The sequence below is a fragment of the Ambystoma mexicanum genome, unplaced genomic scaffold, assembly GCF_040938575.1.
Source record: "Ambystoma mexicanum isolate Mex_15411 unplaced genomic scaffold, UKY_AmexF1_1 Mex_scaf163, whole genome shotgun sequence".
Taxonomy (NCBI): Eukaryota; Metazoa; Chordata; class Amphibia; order Caudata; family Ambystomatidae; genus Ambystoma; species Ambystoma mexicanum.
Genome location: NW_027182395.1, coordinates 98,087 through 113,600, shown reverse-complemented (window position 1 = coordinate 113,600; position 15,514 = coordinate 98,087). Strand labels below are relative to the sequence as shown.

The 15,514-nt window shown below is 53.3% G+C and overlaps 19 non-coding genes across 19 annotated transcripts; all 19 read left to right on the top strand.

Moving 5' to 3' along the window:
* The first annotated feature begins 51 nt into the window (after nucleotides 1–51).
* On the top strand, nucleotides 52–242 carry LOC138554501 (U2 spliceosomal RNA). The gene has a single exon (XR_011297502.1). It is a non-coding gene; the product is annotated as a U2 spliceosomal RNA (small nuclear RNA).
* Nucleotides 243–869: 627 nt separating this feature from the next.
* Nucleotides 870–1,060, top strand: LOC138554500 (U2 spliceosomal RNA). The gene has a single exon (XR_011297501.1). It is a non-coding gene; the product is annotated as a U2 spliceosomal RNA (small nuclear RNA).
* Nucleotides 1,061–1,683: 623 nt separating this feature from the next.
* On the top strand, nucleotides 1,684–1,874 carry LOC138554499 (U2 spliceosomal RNA). The gene has a single exon (XR_011297500.1). It is a non-coding gene; the product is annotated as a U2 spliceosomal RNA (small nuclear RNA).
* A 627-nt stretch (nucleotides 1,875–2,501) lies between these two features.
* LOC138554497 (U2 spliceosomal RNA) lies at nucleotides 2,502–2,692 on the top strand. The gene has a single exon (XR_011297498.1). It is a non-coding gene; the product is annotated as a U2 spliceosomal RNA (small nuclear RNA).
* Nucleotides 2,693–3,315: 623 nt separating this feature from the next.
* On the top strand, nucleotides 3,316–3,506 carry LOC138554496 (U2 spliceosomal RNA). Its single transcript, XR_011297497.1, has one exon. It is a non-coding gene; the product is annotated as a U2 spliceosomal RNA (small nuclear RNA).
* Nucleotides 3,507–4,129: 623 nt separating this feature from the next.
* LOC138554495 (U2 spliceosomal RNA) lies at nucleotides 4,130–4,320 on the top strand. Its single transcript, XR_011297496.1, has one exon. It is a non-coding gene; the product is annotated as a U2 spliceosomal RNA (small nuclear RNA).
* Nucleotides 4,321–4,947: 627 nt separating this feature from the next.
* Nucleotides 4,948–5,138, top strand: LOC138554494 (U2 spliceosomal RNA). The gene has a single exon (XR_011297495.1). It is a non-coding gene; the product is annotated as a U2 spliceosomal RNA (small nuclear RNA).
* A 623-nt stretch (nucleotides 5,139–5,761) lies between these two features.
* Nucleotides 5,762–5,952, top strand: LOC138554493 (U2 spliceosomal RNA). The gene has a single exon (XR_011297494.1). It is a non-coding gene; the product is annotated as a U2 spliceosomal RNA (small nuclear RNA).
* Nucleotides 5,953–6,579: 627 nt separating this feature from the next.
* LOC138554492 (U2 spliceosomal RNA) lies at nucleotides 6,580–6,770 on the top strand. The gene has a single exon (XR_011297493.1). It is a non-coding gene; the product is annotated as a U2 spliceosomal RNA (small nuclear RNA).
* Nucleotides 6,771–7,393: 623 nt separating this feature from the next.
* Nucleotides 7,394–7,584, top strand: LOC138554491 (U2 spliceosomal RNA). Its single transcript, XR_011297492.1, has one exon. It is a non-coding gene; the product is annotated as a U2 spliceosomal RNA (small nuclear RNA).
* A 623-nt stretch (nucleotides 7,585–8,207) lies between these two features.
* On the top strand, nucleotides 8,208–8,398 carry LOC138554490 (U2 spliceosomal RNA). Its single transcript, XR_011297491.1, has one exon. It is a non-coding gene; the product is annotated as a U2 spliceosomal RNA (small nuclear RNA).
* A 627-nt stretch (nucleotides 8,399–9,025) lies between these two features.
* Nucleotides 9,026–9,216, top strand: LOC138554489 (U2 spliceosomal RNA). Its single transcript, XR_011297490.1, has one exon. It is a non-coding gene; the product is annotated as a U2 spliceosomal RNA (small nuclear RNA).
* Nucleotides 9,217–9,839: 623 nt separating this feature from the next.
* Nucleotides 9,840–10,030, top strand: LOC138554488 (U2 spliceosomal RNA). The gene has a single exon (XR_011297489.1). It is a non-coding gene; the product is annotated as a U2 spliceosomal RNA (small nuclear RNA).
* A 627-nt stretch (nucleotides 10,031–10,657) lies between these two features.
* On the top strand, nucleotides 10,658–10,848 carry LOC138554486 (U2 spliceosomal RNA). Its single transcript, XR_011297487.1, has one exon. It is a non-coding gene; the product is annotated as a U2 spliceosomal RNA (small nuclear RNA).
* Nucleotides 10,849–11,475: 627 nt separating this feature from the next.
* Nucleotides 11,476–11,666, top strand: LOC138554485 (U2 spliceosomal RNA). Its single transcript, XR_011297486.1, has one exon. It is a non-coding gene; the product is annotated as a U2 spliceosomal RNA (small nuclear RNA).
* Nucleotides 11,667–12,289: 623 nt separating this feature from the next.
* LOC138554484 (U2 spliceosomal RNA) lies at nucleotides 12,290–12,480 on the top strand. The gene has a single exon (XR_011297485.1). It is a non-coding gene; the product is annotated as a U2 spliceosomal RNA (small nuclear RNA).
* A 623-nt stretch (nucleotides 12,481–13,103) lies between these two features.
* On the top strand, nucleotides 13,104–13,294 carry LOC138554483 (U2 spliceosomal RNA). The gene has a single exon (XR_011297484.1). It is a non-coding gene; the product is annotated as a U2 spliceosomal RNA (small nuclear RNA).
* Nucleotides 13,295–13,921: 627 nt separating this feature from the next.
* Nucleotides 13,922–14,112, top strand: LOC138554482 (U2 spliceosomal RNA). Its single transcript, XR_011297483.1, has one exon. It is a non-coding gene; the product is annotated as a U2 spliceosomal RNA (small nuclear RNA).
* A 623-nt stretch (nucleotides 14,113–14,735) lies between these two features.
* Nucleotides 14,736–14,926, top strand: LOC138554481 (U2 spliceosomal RNA). Its single transcript, XR_011297482.1, has one exon. It is a non-coding gene; the product is annotated as a U2 spliceosomal RNA (small nuclear RNA).
* Nucleotides 14,927–15,514: the final 588 nt, after the last annotated feature.

Sequence of the window (15,514 nt, the reverse complement as noted above, 5' to 3'; positions counted from 1 at the left end):
TCAGCAGGGGAGCTGCCGAGCAGCAGTCTTTCAGGCAAAGCTTTTGTGGGCATCGCTTCTCGGCCTTTTGGCTAAGATCAAGTGTAGTATCTGTTCTTATCAGTTTAATATCTGATACGTCCTCTATCTGGGGACCATATATTAAATTGATTTTTGGAACCGGGAGATGGAATGGGAGCTTGCTCTGTCCACTCCACGCATCAACTTGGTATTGCAGTACCTCCAGGACTGGTGCACTTCCCCACTTGGGGAAAACAATGCTGTGAAAAAGAAAGACTGAGCAATTCTTGAAAGAAGAGCACTTTGCAATATTTTTTTGTTTAAATGTGTTTTTTTTTTCCAGTGTTTCGGAAAAGGTGCTGTTGTGTCACGGGAGGAAAAAAAAGTCTGCCCTTTTTGCTTGCTTTTCACAGGAGCTGCAAAGCAAGGCAAAGGAGCCAGCCAGCCAGCCAGCCAGCAGCACAAGGAGGAGATGGGGGACACTGTCCTTGCCCTGCCTCACCCCTGAAAGGCCCCGAACGGCCCCGAACGGCCAAGCCTTATCTGAGGGGGACGCACTTGGGGGAGCATCTCCTGGGCAGCTGAGGGTGACTTTCGGCCGCTAGGTGACGGGGCCAGTGCCAGGCCGGGCTGCAGCTTGGCTGGGTGGAGCTCTGCAGCCTGTGTCTGGCCGTCTCGCACCAGGCGCTGTGGGACCCATGGAAATCTTGGGGCGGAGCCATGCAAAATATGCTTACCATACCGCCGGGCATGCTGGTCATGCAAATGCTATTCTTGGCCGAGGAATCTGGGGCTCTGCCGCAGAGCGTTGCTCCGAGTCAGCAGGGGAGCTGCCGAGCAGCAGTCTTTCAGGCAAAGCTTTTGTGAGCATCGCTTCTCGGCCTTTTGGCTAAGATCAAGTGTAGTATCTGTTCTTATCAGTTTAATATCTGATACGTCCTCTATCTGGGGACCATATATTAAATTGATTTTTGGAACCGGGAGATGGAATGGGAGCTTGCTCTGTCCACTCCACGCATCAACTTGGTATTGCAGTACCTCCAGGACTGGTGCACTTCCCCACTTGGGGAAAACAATGCTGTGAAAAAGAAAGACTGAGCAATTCTTGAAAGAAGAGCACTTTGCAATATTTTTTTGTTTAAATGTGTTTTTTTTTTCCAGTGTTTCGGAAAAGGTGCTGTTGTGTCACGGGAGGAAAAAAAAGTCTGCCCTTTTTGCTTGCTTTTCACAGGAGCTGCAAAGCAAGGCAAAGGAGCCAGCCAGCCAGCCAGCAGCACAAGGAGGAGATGGGGGACACTGTCCTTGCCCTGCCTCACCCCTGAAAGGCCCCGAACGGCCCCGAACGGCCAAGCCTTATCTGAGGGGGACGCACTTGGGGGAGCATCTCCTGGGCAGCTGAGGGTGACTTTCGGCCGCTAGGTGACGGGGCCAGTGCCAGGCCGGGCTGCAGCTTCTCTGGGTGGAGCTCTGCAGCCTGTGTCTGGCCGTCTCGCACCAGGCGCTGTGGGACCCATGGAAATCTTGGGGCGGAGCCATGCAAAATATGCTTACCATACCGCCGGGCATGCTGGTCATGCAAATGCTATTCTTGGCCGAGGAATCTGGGGCTCTGCCGCAGAGCGTTGCTCCGAGTCAGCAGGGGAGCTGCCGAGCAGCAGTCTTTCAGGCAAAGCTTTTGTGGGCATCGCTTCTCGGCCTTTTGGCTAAGATCAAGTGTAGTATCTGTTCTTATCAGTTTAATATCTGATACGTCCTCTATCTGGGGACCATATATTAAATTGATTTTTGGAACCGGGAGATGGAATGGGAGCTTGCTCTGTCCACTCCACGCATCAACTTGGTATTGCAGTACCTCCAGGACTGGTGCACTTCCCCACTTGGGGAAAACAATGCTGTGAAAAAGAAAGACTGAGCAATTCTTGAAAGAAGAGCACTTTGCAATATTTTTTTGTTTAAATGTGTTTTTTTTTTCCAGTGTTTCGGAAAAGGTGCTGTTGTGTCACGGGAGGAAAAAAAAGTCTGCCCTTTTTGCTTGCTTTTCACAGGAGCTGCAAAGCAAGGCAAAGGAGCCAGCCAGCCAGCCAGCCAGCAGCACAAGGAGGAGATGGGGGACACTGTCCTTGCCCTGCCTCACCCCTGAAAGGCCCCGAACGGCCCCGAACGGCCAAGCCTTATCTGAGGGGGACGCACTTGGGGGAGCATCTCCTGGGCAGCTGAGGGTGACTTTCGGCCGCTAGGTGACGGGGCCAGTGCCAGGCCGGGCTGCAGCTTCTCTGGGTGGAGCTCTGCAGCCTGTGTCTGGCCGTCTCGCACCAGGCGCTGTGGGACCCATGGAAATCTTGGGGCGGAGCCATGCAAAATATGCTTACCATACCGCCGGGCATGCTGGTCATGCAAATGCTATTCTTGGCCGAGGAATCTGGGGCTCTGCCGCAGAGCGTTGCTCCGAGTCAGCAGGGGAGCTGCCGAGCAGCAGTCTTTCAGGCAAAGCTTTTGTGGGCATCGCTTCTCGGCCTTTTGGCTAAGATCAAGTGTAGTATCTGTTCTTATCAGTTTAATATCTGATACGTCCTCTATCTGGGGACCATATATTAAATTGATTTTTGGAACCGGGAGATGGAATGGGAGCTTGCTCTGTCCACTCCACGCATCAACTTGGTATTGCAGTACCTCCAGGACTGGTGCACTTCCCCACTTGGGGAAAACAATGCTGTGAAAAAGAAAGACTGAGCAATTCTTGAAAGAAGAGCACTTTGCAATATTTTTTTGTTTAAATGTGTTTTTTTTTTCCAGTGTTTCGGAAAAGGTGCTGTTGTGTCACGGGAGGAAAAAAAAGTCTGCCCTTTTTGCTTGCTTTTCACAGGAGCTGCAAAGCAAGGCAAAGGAGCCAGCCAGCCAGCCAGCAGCACAAGGAGGAGATGGGGGACACTGTCCTTGCCCTGCCTCACCCCTGAAAGGCCCCGAACGGCCCCGAACGGCCAAGCCTTATCTGAGGGGGACGCACTTGGGGGAGCATCTCCTGGGCAGCTGAGGGTGACTTTCGGCCGCTAGGTGACGGGGCCAGTGCCAGGCCGGGCTGCAGCTTCTCTGGGTGGAGCTCTGCAGCCTGTGTCTGGCCGTCTCGCACCAGGCGCTGTGGGACCCATGGAAATCTTGGGGCGGAGCCATGCAAAATATGCTTACCATACCGCCGGGCATGCTGGTCATGCAAATGCTATTCTTGGCCGAGGAATCTGGGGCTCTGCCGCAGAGCGTTGCTCCGAGTCAGCAGGGGAGCTGCCGAGCAGCAGTCTTTCAGGCAAAGCTTTTGTGGGCATCGCTTCTCGGCCTTTTGGCTAAGATCAAGTGTAGTATCTGTTCTTATCAGTTTAATATCTGATACGTCCTCTATCTGGGGACCATATATTAAATTGATTTTTGGAACCGGGAGATGGAATGGGAGCTTGCTCTGTCCACTCCACGCATCAACTTGGTATTGCAGTACCTCCAGGACTGGTGCACTTCCCCACTTGGGGAAAACAATGCTGTGAAAAAGAAAGACTGAGCAATTCTTGAAAGAAGAGCACTTTGCAATATTTTTTTGTTTAAATGTGTTTTTTTTTTCCAGTGTTTCGGAAAAGGTGCTGTTGTGTCACGGGAGGAAAAAAAAGTCTGCCCTTTTTGCTTGCTTTTCACAGGAGCTGCAAAGCAAGGCAAAGGAGCCAGCCAGCCAGCCAGCAGCACAAGGAGGAGATGGGGGACACTGTCCTTGCCCTGCCTCACCCCTGAAAGGCCCCGAACGGCCCCGAACGGCCAAGCCTTATCTGAGGGGGACGCACTTGGGGGAGCATCTCCTGGGCAGCTGAGGGTGACTTTCGGCCGCTAGGTGACGGGGCCAGTGCCAGGCCGGGCTGCAGCTTCTCTGGGTGGAGCTCTGCAGCCTGTGTCTGGCCGTCTCGCACCAGGCGCTGTGGGACCCATGGAAATCTTGGGGCGGAGCCATGCAAAATATGCTTACCATACCGCCGGGCATGCTGGTCATGCAAATGCTATTCTTGGCCGAGGAATCTGGGGCTCTGCCGCAGAGCGTTGCTCCGAGTCAGCAGGGGAGCTGCCGAGCAGCAGTCTTTCAGGCAAAGCTTTTGTGGGCATCGCTTCTCGGCCTTTTGGCTAAGATCAAGTGTAGTATCTGTTCTTATCAGTTTAATATCTGATACGTCCTCTATCTGGGGACCATATATTAAATTGATTTTTGGAACCGGGAGATGGAATGGGAGCTTGCTCTGTCCACTCCACGCATCAACTTGGTATTGCAGTACCTCCAGGACTGGTGCACTTCCCCACTTGGGGAAAACAATGCTGTGAAAAAGAAAGACTGAGCAATTCTTGAAAGAAGAGCACTTTGCAATATTTTTTTGTTTAAATGTGTTTTTTTTTTCCAGTGTTTCGGAAAAGGTGCTGTTGTGTCACGGGAGGAAAAAAAAGTCTGCCCTTTTTGCTTGCTTTTCACAGGAGCTGCAAAGCAAGGCAAAGGAGCCAGCCAGCCAGCCAGCCAGCAGCACAAGGAGGAGATGGGGGACACTGTCCTTGCCCTGCCTCACCCCTGAAAGGCCCCGAACGGCCCCGAACGGCCAAGCCTTATCTGAGGGGGACGCACTTGGGGGAGCATCTCCTGGGCAGCTGAGGGTGACTTTCGGCCGCTAGGTGACGGGGCCAGTGCCAGGCCGGGCTGCAGCTTGGCTGGGTGGAGCTCTGCAGCCTGTGTCTGGCCGTCTCGCACCAGGCGCTGTGGGACCCATGGAAATCTTGGGGCGGAGCCATGCAAAATATGCTTACCATACCGCCGGGCATGCTGGTCATGCAAATGCTATTCTTGGCCGAGGAATCTGGGGCTCTGCCGCAGAGCGTTGCTCCGAGTCAGCAGGGGAGCTGCCGAGCAGCAGTCTTTCAGGCAAAGCTTTTGTGAGCATCGCTTCTCGGCCTTTTGGCTAAGATCAAGTGTAGTATCTGTTCTTATCAGTTTAATATCTGATACGTCCTCTATCTGGGGACCATATATTAAATTGATTTTTGGAACCGGGAGATGGAATGGGAGCTTGCTCTGTCCACTCCACGCATCAACTTGGTATTGCAGTACCTCCAGGACTGGTGCACTTCCCCACTTGGGGAAAACAATGCTGTGAAAAAGAAAGACTGAGCAATTCTTGAAAGAAGAGCACTTTGCAATATTTTTTTGTTTAAATGTGTTTTTTTTTTCCAGTGTTTCGGAAAAGGTGCTGTTGTGTCACGGGAGGAAAAAAAAGTCTGCCCTTTTTGCTTGCTTTTCACAGGAGCTGCAAAGCAAGGCAAAGGAGCCAGCCAGCCAGCCAGCAGCACAAGGAGGAGATGGGGGACACTGTCCTTGCCCTGCCTCACCCCTGAAAGGCCCCGAACGGCCCCGAACGGCCAAGCCTTATCTGAGGGGGACGCACTTGGGGGAGCATCTCCTGGGCAGCTGAGGGTGACTTTCGGCCGCTAGGTGACGGGGCCAGTGCCAGGCCGGGCTGCAGCTTCTCTGGGTGGAGCTCTGCAGCCTGTGTCTGGCCGTCTCGCACCAGGCGCTGTGGGACCCATGGAAATCTTGGGGCGGAGCCATGCAAAATATGCTTACCATACCGCCGGGCATGCTGGTCATGCAAATGCTATTCTTGGCCGAGGAATCTGGGGCTCTGCCGCAGAGCGTTGCTCCGAGTCAGCAGGGGAGCTGCCGAGCAGCAGTCTTTCAGGCAAAGCTTTTGTGGGCATCGCTTCTCGGCCTTTTGGCTAAGATCAAGTGTAGTATCTGTTCTTATCAGTTTAATATCTGATACGTCCTCTATCTGGGGACCATATATTAAATTGATTTTTGGAACCGGGAGATGGAATGGGAGCTTGCTCTGTCCACTCCACGCATCAACTTGGTATTGCAGTACCTCCAGGACTGGTGCACTTCCCCACTTGGGGAAAACAATGCTGTGAAAAAGAAAGACTGAGCAATTCTTGAAAGAAGAGCACTTTGCAATATTTTTTTGTTTAAATGTGTTTTTTTTTTCCAGTGTTTCGGAAAAGGTGCTGTTGTGTCACGGGAGGAAAAAAAAGTCTGCCCTTTTTGCTTGCTTTTCACAGGAGCTGCAAAGCAAGGCAAAGGAGCCAGCCAGCCAGCCAGCCAGCAGCACAAGGAGGAGATGGGGGACACTGTCCTTGCCCTGCCTCACCCCTGAAAGGCCCCGAACGGCCCCGAACGGCCAAGCCTTATCTGAGGGGGACGCACTTGGGGGAGCATCTCCTGGGCAGCTGAGGGTGACTTTCGGCCGCTAGGTGACGGGGCCAGTGCCAGGCCGGGCTGCAGCTTCTCTGGGTGGAGCTCTGCAGCCTGTGTCTGGCCGTCTCGCACCAGGCGCTGTGGGACCCATGGAAATCTTGGGGCGGAGCCATGCAAAATATGCTTACCATACCGCCGGGCATGCTGGTCATGCAAATGCTATTCTTGGCCGAGGAATCTGGGGCTCTGCCGCAGAGCGTTGCTCCGAGTCAGCAGGGGAGCTGCCGAGCAGCAGTCTTTCAGGCAAAGCTTTTGTGGGCATCGCTTCTCGGCCTTTTGGCTAAGATCAAGTGTAGTATCTGTTCTTATCAGTTTAATATCTGATACGTCCTCTATCTGGGGACCATATATTAAATTGATTTTTGGAACCGGGAGATGGAATGGGAGCTTGCTCTGTCCACTCCACGCATCAACTTGGTATTGCAGTACCTCCAGGACTGGTGCACTTCCCCACTTGGGGAAAACAATGCTGTGAAAAAGAAAGACTGAGCAATTCTTGAAAGAAGAGCACTTTGCAATATTTTTTTGTTTAAATGTGTTTTTTTTTTCCAGTGTTTCGGAAAAGGTGCTGTTGTGTCACGGGAGGAAAAAAAAGTCTGCCCTTTTTGCTTGCTTTTCACAGGAGCTGCAAAGCAAGGCAAAGGAGCCAGCCAGCCAGCCAGCAGCACAAGGAGGAGATGGGGGACACTGTCCTTGCCCTGCCTCACCCCTGAAAGGCCCCGAACGGCCCCGAACGGCCAAGCCTTATCTGAGGGGGACGCACTTGGGGGAGCATCTCCTGGGCAGCTGAGGGTGACTTTCGGCCGCTAGGTGACGGGGCCAGTGCCAGGCCGGGCTGCAGCTTCTCTGGGTGGAGCTCTGCAGCCTGTGTCTGGCCGTCTCGCACCAGGCGCTGTGGGACCCATGGAAATCTTGGGGCGGAGCCATGCAAAATATGCTTACCATACCGCCGGGCATGCTGGTCATGCAAATGCTATTCTTGGCCGAGGAATCTGGGGCTCTGCCGCAGAGCGTTGCTCCGAGTCAGCAGGGGAGCTGCCGAGCAGCAGTCTTTCAGGCAAAGCTTTTGTGGGCATCGCTTCTCGGCCTTTTGGCTAAGATCAAGTGTAGTATCTGTTCTTATCAGTTTAATATCTGATACGTCCTCTATCTGGGGACCATATATTAAATTGATTTTTGGAACCGGGAGATGGAATGGGAGCTTGCTCTGTCCACTCCACGCATCAACTTGGTATTGCAGTACCTCCAGGACTGGTGCACTTCCCCACTTGGGGAAAACAATGCTGTGAAAAAGAAAGACTGAGCAATTCTTGAAAGAAGAGCACTTTGCAATATTTTTTTGTTTAAATGTGTTTTTTTTTTCCAGTGTTTCGGAAAAGGTGCTGTTGTGTCACGGGAGGAAAAAAAAGTCTGCCCTTTTTGCTTGCTTTTCACAGGAGCTGCAAAGCAAGGCAAAGGAGCCAGCCAGCCAGCCAGCAGCACAAGGAGGAGATGGGGGACACTGTCCTTGCCCTGCCTCACCCCTGAAAGGCCCCGAACGGCCCCGAACGGCCAAGCCTTATCTGAGGGGGACGCACTTGGGGGAGCATCTCCTGGGCAGCTGAGGGTGACTTTCGGCCGCTAGGTGACGGGGCCAGTGCCAGGCCGGGCTGCAGCTTCTCTGGGTGGAGCTCTGCAGCCTGTGTCTGGCCGTCTCGCACCAGGCGCTGTGGGACCCATGGAAATCTTGGGGCGGAGCCATGCAAAATATGCTTACCATACCGCCGGGCATGCTGGTCATGCAAATGCTATTCTTGGCCGAGGAATCTGGGGCTCTGCCGCAGAGCGTTGCTCCGAGTCAGCAGGGGAGCTGCCGAGCAGCAGTCTTTCAGGCAAAGCTTTTGTGGGCATCGCTTCTCGGCCTTTTGGCTAAGATCAAGTGTAGTATCTGTTCTTATCAGTTTAATATCTGATACGTCCTCTATCTGGGGACCATATATTAAATTGATTTTTGGAACCGGGAGATGGAATGGGAGCTTGCTCTGTCCACTCCACGCATCAACTTGGTATTGCAGTACCTCCAGGACTGGTGCACTTCCCCACTTGGGGAAAACAATGCTGTGAAAAAGAAAGACTGAGCAATTCTTGAAAGAAGAGCACTTTGCAATATTTTTTTGTTTAAATGTGTTTTTTTTTTCCAGTGTTTCGGAAAAGGTGCTGTTGTGTCACGGGAGGAAAAAAAAGTCTGCCCTTTTTGCTTGCTTTTCACAGGAGCTGCAAAGCAAGGCAAAGGAGCCAGCCAGCCAGCCAGCCAGCAGCACAAGGAGGAGATGGGGGACACTGTCCTTGCCCTGCCTCACCCCTGAAAGGCCCCGAACGGCCCCGAACGGCCAAGCCTTATCTGAGGGGGACGCACTTGGGGGAGCATCTCCTGGGCAGCTGAGGGTGACTTTCGGCCGCTAGGTGACGGGGCCAGTGCCAGGCCGGGCTGCAGCTTGGCTGGGTGGAGCTCTGCAGCCTGTGTCTGGCCGTCTCGCACCAGGCGCTGTGGGACCCATGGAAATCTTGGGGCGGAGCCATGCAAAATATGCTTACCATACCGCCGGGCATGCTGGTCATGCAAATGCTATTCTTGGCCGAGGAATCTGGGGCTCTGCCGCAGAGCGTTGCTCCGAGTCAGCAGGGGAGCTGCCGAGCAGCAGTCTTTCAGGCAAAGCTTTTGTGAGCATCGCTTCTCGGCCTTTTGGCTAAGATCAAGTGTAGTATCTGTTCTTATCAGTTTAATATCTGATACGTCCTCTATCTGGGGACCATATATTAAATTGATTTTTGGAACCGGGAGATGGAATGGGAGCTTGCTCTGTCCACTCCACGCATCAACTTGGTATTGCAGTACCTCCAGGACTGGTGCACTTCCCCACTTGGGGAAAACAATGCTGTGAAAAAGAAAGACTGAGCAATTCTTGAAAGAAGAGCACTTTGCAATATTTTTTTGTTTAAATGTGTTTTTTTTTTCCAGTGTTTCGGAAAAGGTGCTGTTGTGTCACGGGAGGAAAAAAAAGTCTGCCCTTTTTGCTTGCTTTTCACAGGAGCTGCAAAGCAAGGCAAAGGAGCCAGCCAGCCAGCCAGCAGCACAAGGAGGAGATGGGGGACACTGTCCTTGCCCTGCCTCACCCCTGAAAGGCCCCGAACGGCCCCGAACGGCCAAGCCTTATCTGAGGGGGACGCACTTGGGGGAGCATCTCCTGGGCAGCTGAGGGTGACTTTCGGCCGCTAGGTGACGGGGCCAGTGCCAGGCCGGGCTGCAGCTTCTCTGGGTGGAGCTCTGCAGCCTGTGTCTGGCCGTCTCGCACCAGGCGCTGTGGGACCCATGGAAATCTTGGGGCGGAGCCATGCAAAATATGCTTACCATACCGCCGGGCATGCTGGTCATGCAAATGCTATTCTTGGCCGAGGAATCTGGGGCTCTGCCGCAGAGCGTTGCTCCGAGTCAGCAGGGGAGCTGCCGAGCAGCAGTCTTTCAGGCAAAGCTTTTGTGGGCATCGCTTCTCGGCCTTTTGGCTAAGATCAAGTGTAGTATCTGTTCTTATCAGTTTAATATCTGATACGTCCTCTATCTGGGGACCATATATTAAATTGATTTTTGGAACCGGGAGATGGAATGGGAGCTTGCTCTGTCCACTCCACGCATCAACTTGGTATTGCAGTACCTCCAGGACTGGTGCACTTCCCCACTTGGGGAAAACAATGCTGTGAAAAAGAAAGACTGAGCAATTCTTGAAAGAAGAGCACTTTGCAATATTTTTTTGTTTAAATGTGTTTTTTTTTTCCAGTGTTTCGGAAAAGGTGCTGTTGTGTCACGGGAGGAAAAAAAAGTCTGCCCTTTTTGCTTGCTTTTCACAGGAGCTGCAAAGCAAGGCAAAGGAGCCAGCCAGCCAGCCAGCCAGCAGCACAAGGAGGAGATGGGGGACACTGTCCTTGCCCTGCCTCACCCCTGAAAGGCCCCGAACGGCCCCGAACGGCCAAGCCTTATCTGAGGGGGACGCACTTGGGGGAGCATCTCCTGGGCAGCTGAGGGTGACTTTCGGCCGCTAGGTGACGGGGCCAGTGCCAGGCCGGGCTGCAGCTTCTCTGGGTGGAGCTCTGCAGCCTGTGTCTGGCCGTCTCGCACCAGGCGCTGTGGGACCCATGGAAATCTTGGGGCGGAGCCATGCAAAATATGCTTACCATACCGCCGGGCATGCTGGTCATGCAAATGCTATTCTTGGCCGAGGAATCTGGGGCTCTGCCGCAGAGCGTTGCTCCGAGTCAGCAGGGGAGCTGCCGAGCAGCAGTCTTTCAGGCAAAGCTTTTGTGGGCATCGCTTCTCGGCCTTTTGGCTAAGATCAAGTGTAGTATCTGTTCTTATCAGTTTAATATCTGATACGTCCTCTATCTGGGGACCATATATTAAATTGATTTTTGGAACCGGGAGATGGAATGGGAGCTTGCTCTGTCCACTCCACGCATCAACTTGGTATTGCAGTACCTCCAGGACTGGTGCACTTCCCCACTTGGGGAAAACAATGCTGTGAAAAAGAAAGACTGAGCAATTCTTGAAAGAAGAGCACTTTGCAATATTTTTTTGTTTAAATGTGTTTTTTTTTTCCAGTGTTTCGGAAAAGGTGCTGTTGTGTCACGGGAGGAAAAAAAAGTCTGCCCTTTTTGCTTGCTTTTCACAGGAGCTGCAAAGCAAGGCAAAGGAGCCAGCCAGCCAGCCAGCCAGCAGCACAAGGAGGAGATGGGGGACACTGTCCTTGCCCTGCCTCACCCCTGAAAGGCCCCGAACGGCCCCGAACGGCCAAGCCTTATCTGAGGGGGACGCACTTGGGGGAGCATCTCCTGGGCAGCTGAGGGTGACTTTCGGCCGCTAGGTGACGGGGCCAGTGCCAGGCCGGGCTGCAGCTTCTCTGGGTGGAGCTCTGCAGCCTGTGTCTGGCCGTCTCGCACCAGGCGCTGTGGGACCCATGGAAATCTTGGGGCGGAGCCATGCAAAATATGCTTACCATACCGCCGGGCATGCTGGTCATGCAAATGCTATTCTTGGCCGAGGAATCTGGGGCTCTGCCGCAGAGCGTTGCTCCGAGTCAGCAGGGGAGCTGCCGAGCAGCAGTCTTTCAGGCAAAGCTTTTGTGGACATCGCTTCTCGGCCTTTTGGCTAAGATCAAGTGTAGTATCTGTTCTTATCAGTTTAATATCTGATACGTCCTCTATCTGGGGACCATATATTAAATTGATTTTTGGAACCGGGAGATGGAATGGGAGCTTGCTCTGTCCACTCCACGCATCAACTTGGTATTGCAGTACCTCCAGGACTGGTGCACTTCCCCACTTGGGGAAAACAATGCTGTGAAAAAGAAAGACTGAGCAATTCTTGAAAGAAGAGCACTTTGCAATATTTTTTTGTTTAAATGTGTTTTTTTTTTCCAGTGTTTCGGAAAAGGTGCTGTTGTGTCACGGGAGGAAAAAAAAGTCTGCCCTTTTTGCTTGCTTTTCACAGGAGCTGCAAAGCAAGGCAAAGGAGCCAGCCAGCCAGCCAGCAGCACAAGGAGGAGATGGGGGACACTGTCCTTGCCCTGCCTCACCCCTGAAGGGCCCCGAACGGCCCCGAACGGCCAAGCCTTATCTGAGGGGGACGCACTTGGGGGAGCATCTCCTGGGCAGCTGAGGGTGACTTTCGGCCGCTAGGTGACGGGGCCAGTGCCAGGCCGGGCTGCAGCTTCTCTGGGTGGAGCTCTGCAGCCTGTGTCTGGCCGTCTCGCACCAGGCGCTGTGGGACCCATGGAAATCTTGGGGCGGAGCCATGCAAAATATGCTTACCATACCGCCGGGCATGCTGGTCATGCAAATGCTATTCTTGGCCGAGGAATCTGGGGCTCTGCCGCAGAGCGTTGCTCCGAGTCAGCAGGGGAGCTGCCGAGCAGCAGTCTTTCAGGCAAAGCTTTTGTGGGCATCGCTTCTCGGCCTTTTGGCTAAGATCAAGTGTAGTATCTGTTCTTATCAGTTTAATATCTGATACGTCCTCTATCTGGGGACCATATATTAAATTGATTTTTGGAACCGGGAGATGGAATGGGAGCTTGCTCTGTCCACTCCACGCATCAACTTGGTATTGCAGTACCTCCAGGACTGGTGCACTTCCCCACTTGGGGAAAACAATGCTGTGAAAAAGAAAGACTGAGCAATTCTTGAAAGAAGAGCACTTTGCAATATTTTTTTGTTTAAATGTGTTTTTTTTTTCCAGTGTTTCGGAAAAGGTGCTGTTGTGTCACGGGAGGAAAAAAAAGTCTGCCCTTTTTGCTTGCTTTTCACAGGAGCTGCAAAGCAAGGCAAAGGAGCCAGCCAGCCAGCCAGCAGCACAAGGAGGAGATGGGGGACACTGTCCTTGCCCTGCCTCACCCCTGAAAGGCCCCGAACGGCCCCGAACGGCCAAGCCTTATCTGAGGGGGACGCACTTGGGGGAGCATCTCCTGGGCAGCTGAGGGTGACTTTCGGCCGCTAGGTGACGGGGCCAGTGCCAGGCCGGGCTGCAGCTTGGCTGGGTGGAGCTCTGCAGCCTGTGTCTGGCCGTCTCGCACCAGGCGCTGTGGGACCCATGGAAATCTTGGGGCGGAGCCATGCAAAATATGCTTACCATACCGCCGGGCATGCTGGTCATGCAAATGCTATTCTTGGCCGAGGAATCTGGGGCTCTGCCGCAGAGCGTTGCTCCGAGTCAGCAGGGGAGCTGCCGAGCAGCAGTCTTTCAGGCAAAGCTTTTGTGAGCATCGCTTCTCGGCCTTTTGGCTAAGATCAAGTGTAGTATCTGTTCTTATCAGTTTAATATCTGATACGTCCTCTATCTGGGGACCATATATTAAATTGATTTTTGGAACCGGGAGATGGAATGGGAGCTTGCTCTGTCCACTCCACGCATCAACTTGGTATTGCAGTACCTCCAGGACTGGTGCACTTCCCCACTTGGGGAAAACAATGCTGTGAAAAAGAAAGACTGAGCAATTCTTGAAAGAAGAGCACTTTGCAATATTTTTTTGTTTAAATGTGTTTTTTTTTTCCAGTGTTTCGGAAAAGGTGCTGTTGTGTCACGGGAGGAAAAAAAAGTCTGCCCTTTTTGCTTGCTTTTCACAGGAGCTGCAAAGCAAGGCAAAGGAGCCAGCCAGCCAGCCAGCCAGCAGCACAAGGAGGAGATGGGGGACACTGTCCTTGCCCTGCCTCACCCCTGAAAGGCCCCGAACGGCCCCGAACGGCCAAGCCTTATCTGAGGGGGACGCACTTGGGGGAGCATCTCCTGGGCAGCTGAGGGTGACTTTCGGCCGCTAGGTGACGGGGCCAGTGCCAGGCCGGGCTGCAGCTTGGCTGGGTGGTGCTCTGCAGCCTGTGTCTGGCCGTCTCGCACCAGGCGCTGTGGGACCCATGGAAATCTTGGGGCGGAGCCATGCAAAATATGCTTACCATACCGCCGGGCATGCTGGTCATGCAAATGCTATTCTTGGCCGAGGAATCTGGGGCTCTGCCGCAGAGCGTTGCTCCGAGTCAGCAGGGGAGCTGCCGAGCAGCAGTCTTTCAGGCAAAGCTTTTGTGGGCATCGCTTCTCGGCCTTTTGGCTAAGATCAAGTGTAGTATCTGTTCTTATCAGTTTAATATCTGATACGTCCTCTATCTGGGGACCATATATTAAATTGATTTTTGGAACCGGGAGATGGAATGGGAGCTTGCTCTGTCCACTCCACGCATCAACTTGGTATTGCAGTACCTCCAGGACTGGTGCACTTCCCCACTTGGGGAAAACAATGCTGTGAAAAAGAAAGACTGAGCAATTCTTGAAAGAAGAGCACTTTGCAATATTTTTTTGTTTAAATGTGTTTTTTTTTTCCAGTGTTTCGGAAAAGGTGCTGTTGTGTCACGGGAGGAAAAAAAAGTCTGCCCTTTTTGCTTGCTTTTCACAGGAGCTGCAAAGCAAGGCAAAGGAGCCAGCCAGCCAGCCAGCAGCACAAGGAGGAGATGGGGGACACTGTCCTTGCCCTGCCTCACCCCTGAAAGGCCCCGAACGGCCCCGAACGGCCAAGCCTTATCTGAGGGGGACGCACTTGGGGGAGCATCTCCTGGGCAGCTGAGGGTGACTTTCGGCCGCTAGGTGACGGGGCCAGTGCCAGGCCGGGCTGCAGCTTCTCTGGGTGGAGCTCTGCAGCCTGTGTCTGGCCGTCTCGCACCAGGCGCTGTGGGACCCATGGAAATCTTGGGGCGGAGCCATGCAAAATATGCTTACCATACCGCCGGGCATGCTGGTCATGCAAATGCTATTCTTGGCCGAGGAATCTGGGGCTCTGCCGCAGAGCGTTGCTCCGAGTCAGCAGGGGAGCTGCCGAGCAGCAGTCTTTCAGGCAAAGCTTTTGTGGGCATCGCTTCTCGGCCTTTTGGCTAAGATCAAGTGTAGTATCTGTTCTTATCAGTTTAATATCTGATACGTCCTCTATCTGGGGACCATATATTAAATTGATTTTTGGAACCGGGAGATGGAATGGGAGCTTGCTCTGTCCACTCCACGCATCAACTTGGTATTGCAGTACCTCCAGGACTGGTGCACTTCCCCACTTGGGGAAAACAATGCTGTGAAAAAGAAAGACTGAGCAATTCTTGAAAGAAGAGCACTTTGCAATATTTTTTTGTTTAAATGTGTTTTTTTTTTCCAGTGTTTCGGAAAAGGTGCTGTTGTGTCACGGGAGGAAAAAAAAGTCTGCCCTTTTTGCTTGCTTTTCACAGGAGCTGCAAAGCAAGGCAAAGGAGCCAGCCAGCCAGCCAGCAGCACAAGGAGGAGATGGGGGACACTGTCCTTGCCCTGCCTCACCCCTGAAAGGCCCCGAACGGCCCCGAACGGCCAAGCCTTATCTGAGGGGGACGCACTTGGGGGAGCATCTCCTGGGCAGCTGAGGGTGACTTTCGGCCGCTAGGTGACGGGGCCAGTGCCAGGCCGGGCTGCAGCTTCTCTGGGTGGAGCTCTGCAGCCTGTGTCTGGCCGTCTCGCACCAGGCGCTGTGGGACCCATGGAAATCTTGGGGCGGAGCCATGCAAAATATGCTTACCATACCGCCGGGCATGCTGGTCATGCAAATGCTATTCTTGGCCGAGGAATCTGGGGCTCTGCCGCAGAGCGTTGCTCCGAGTCAGCAGGGGAGCTGC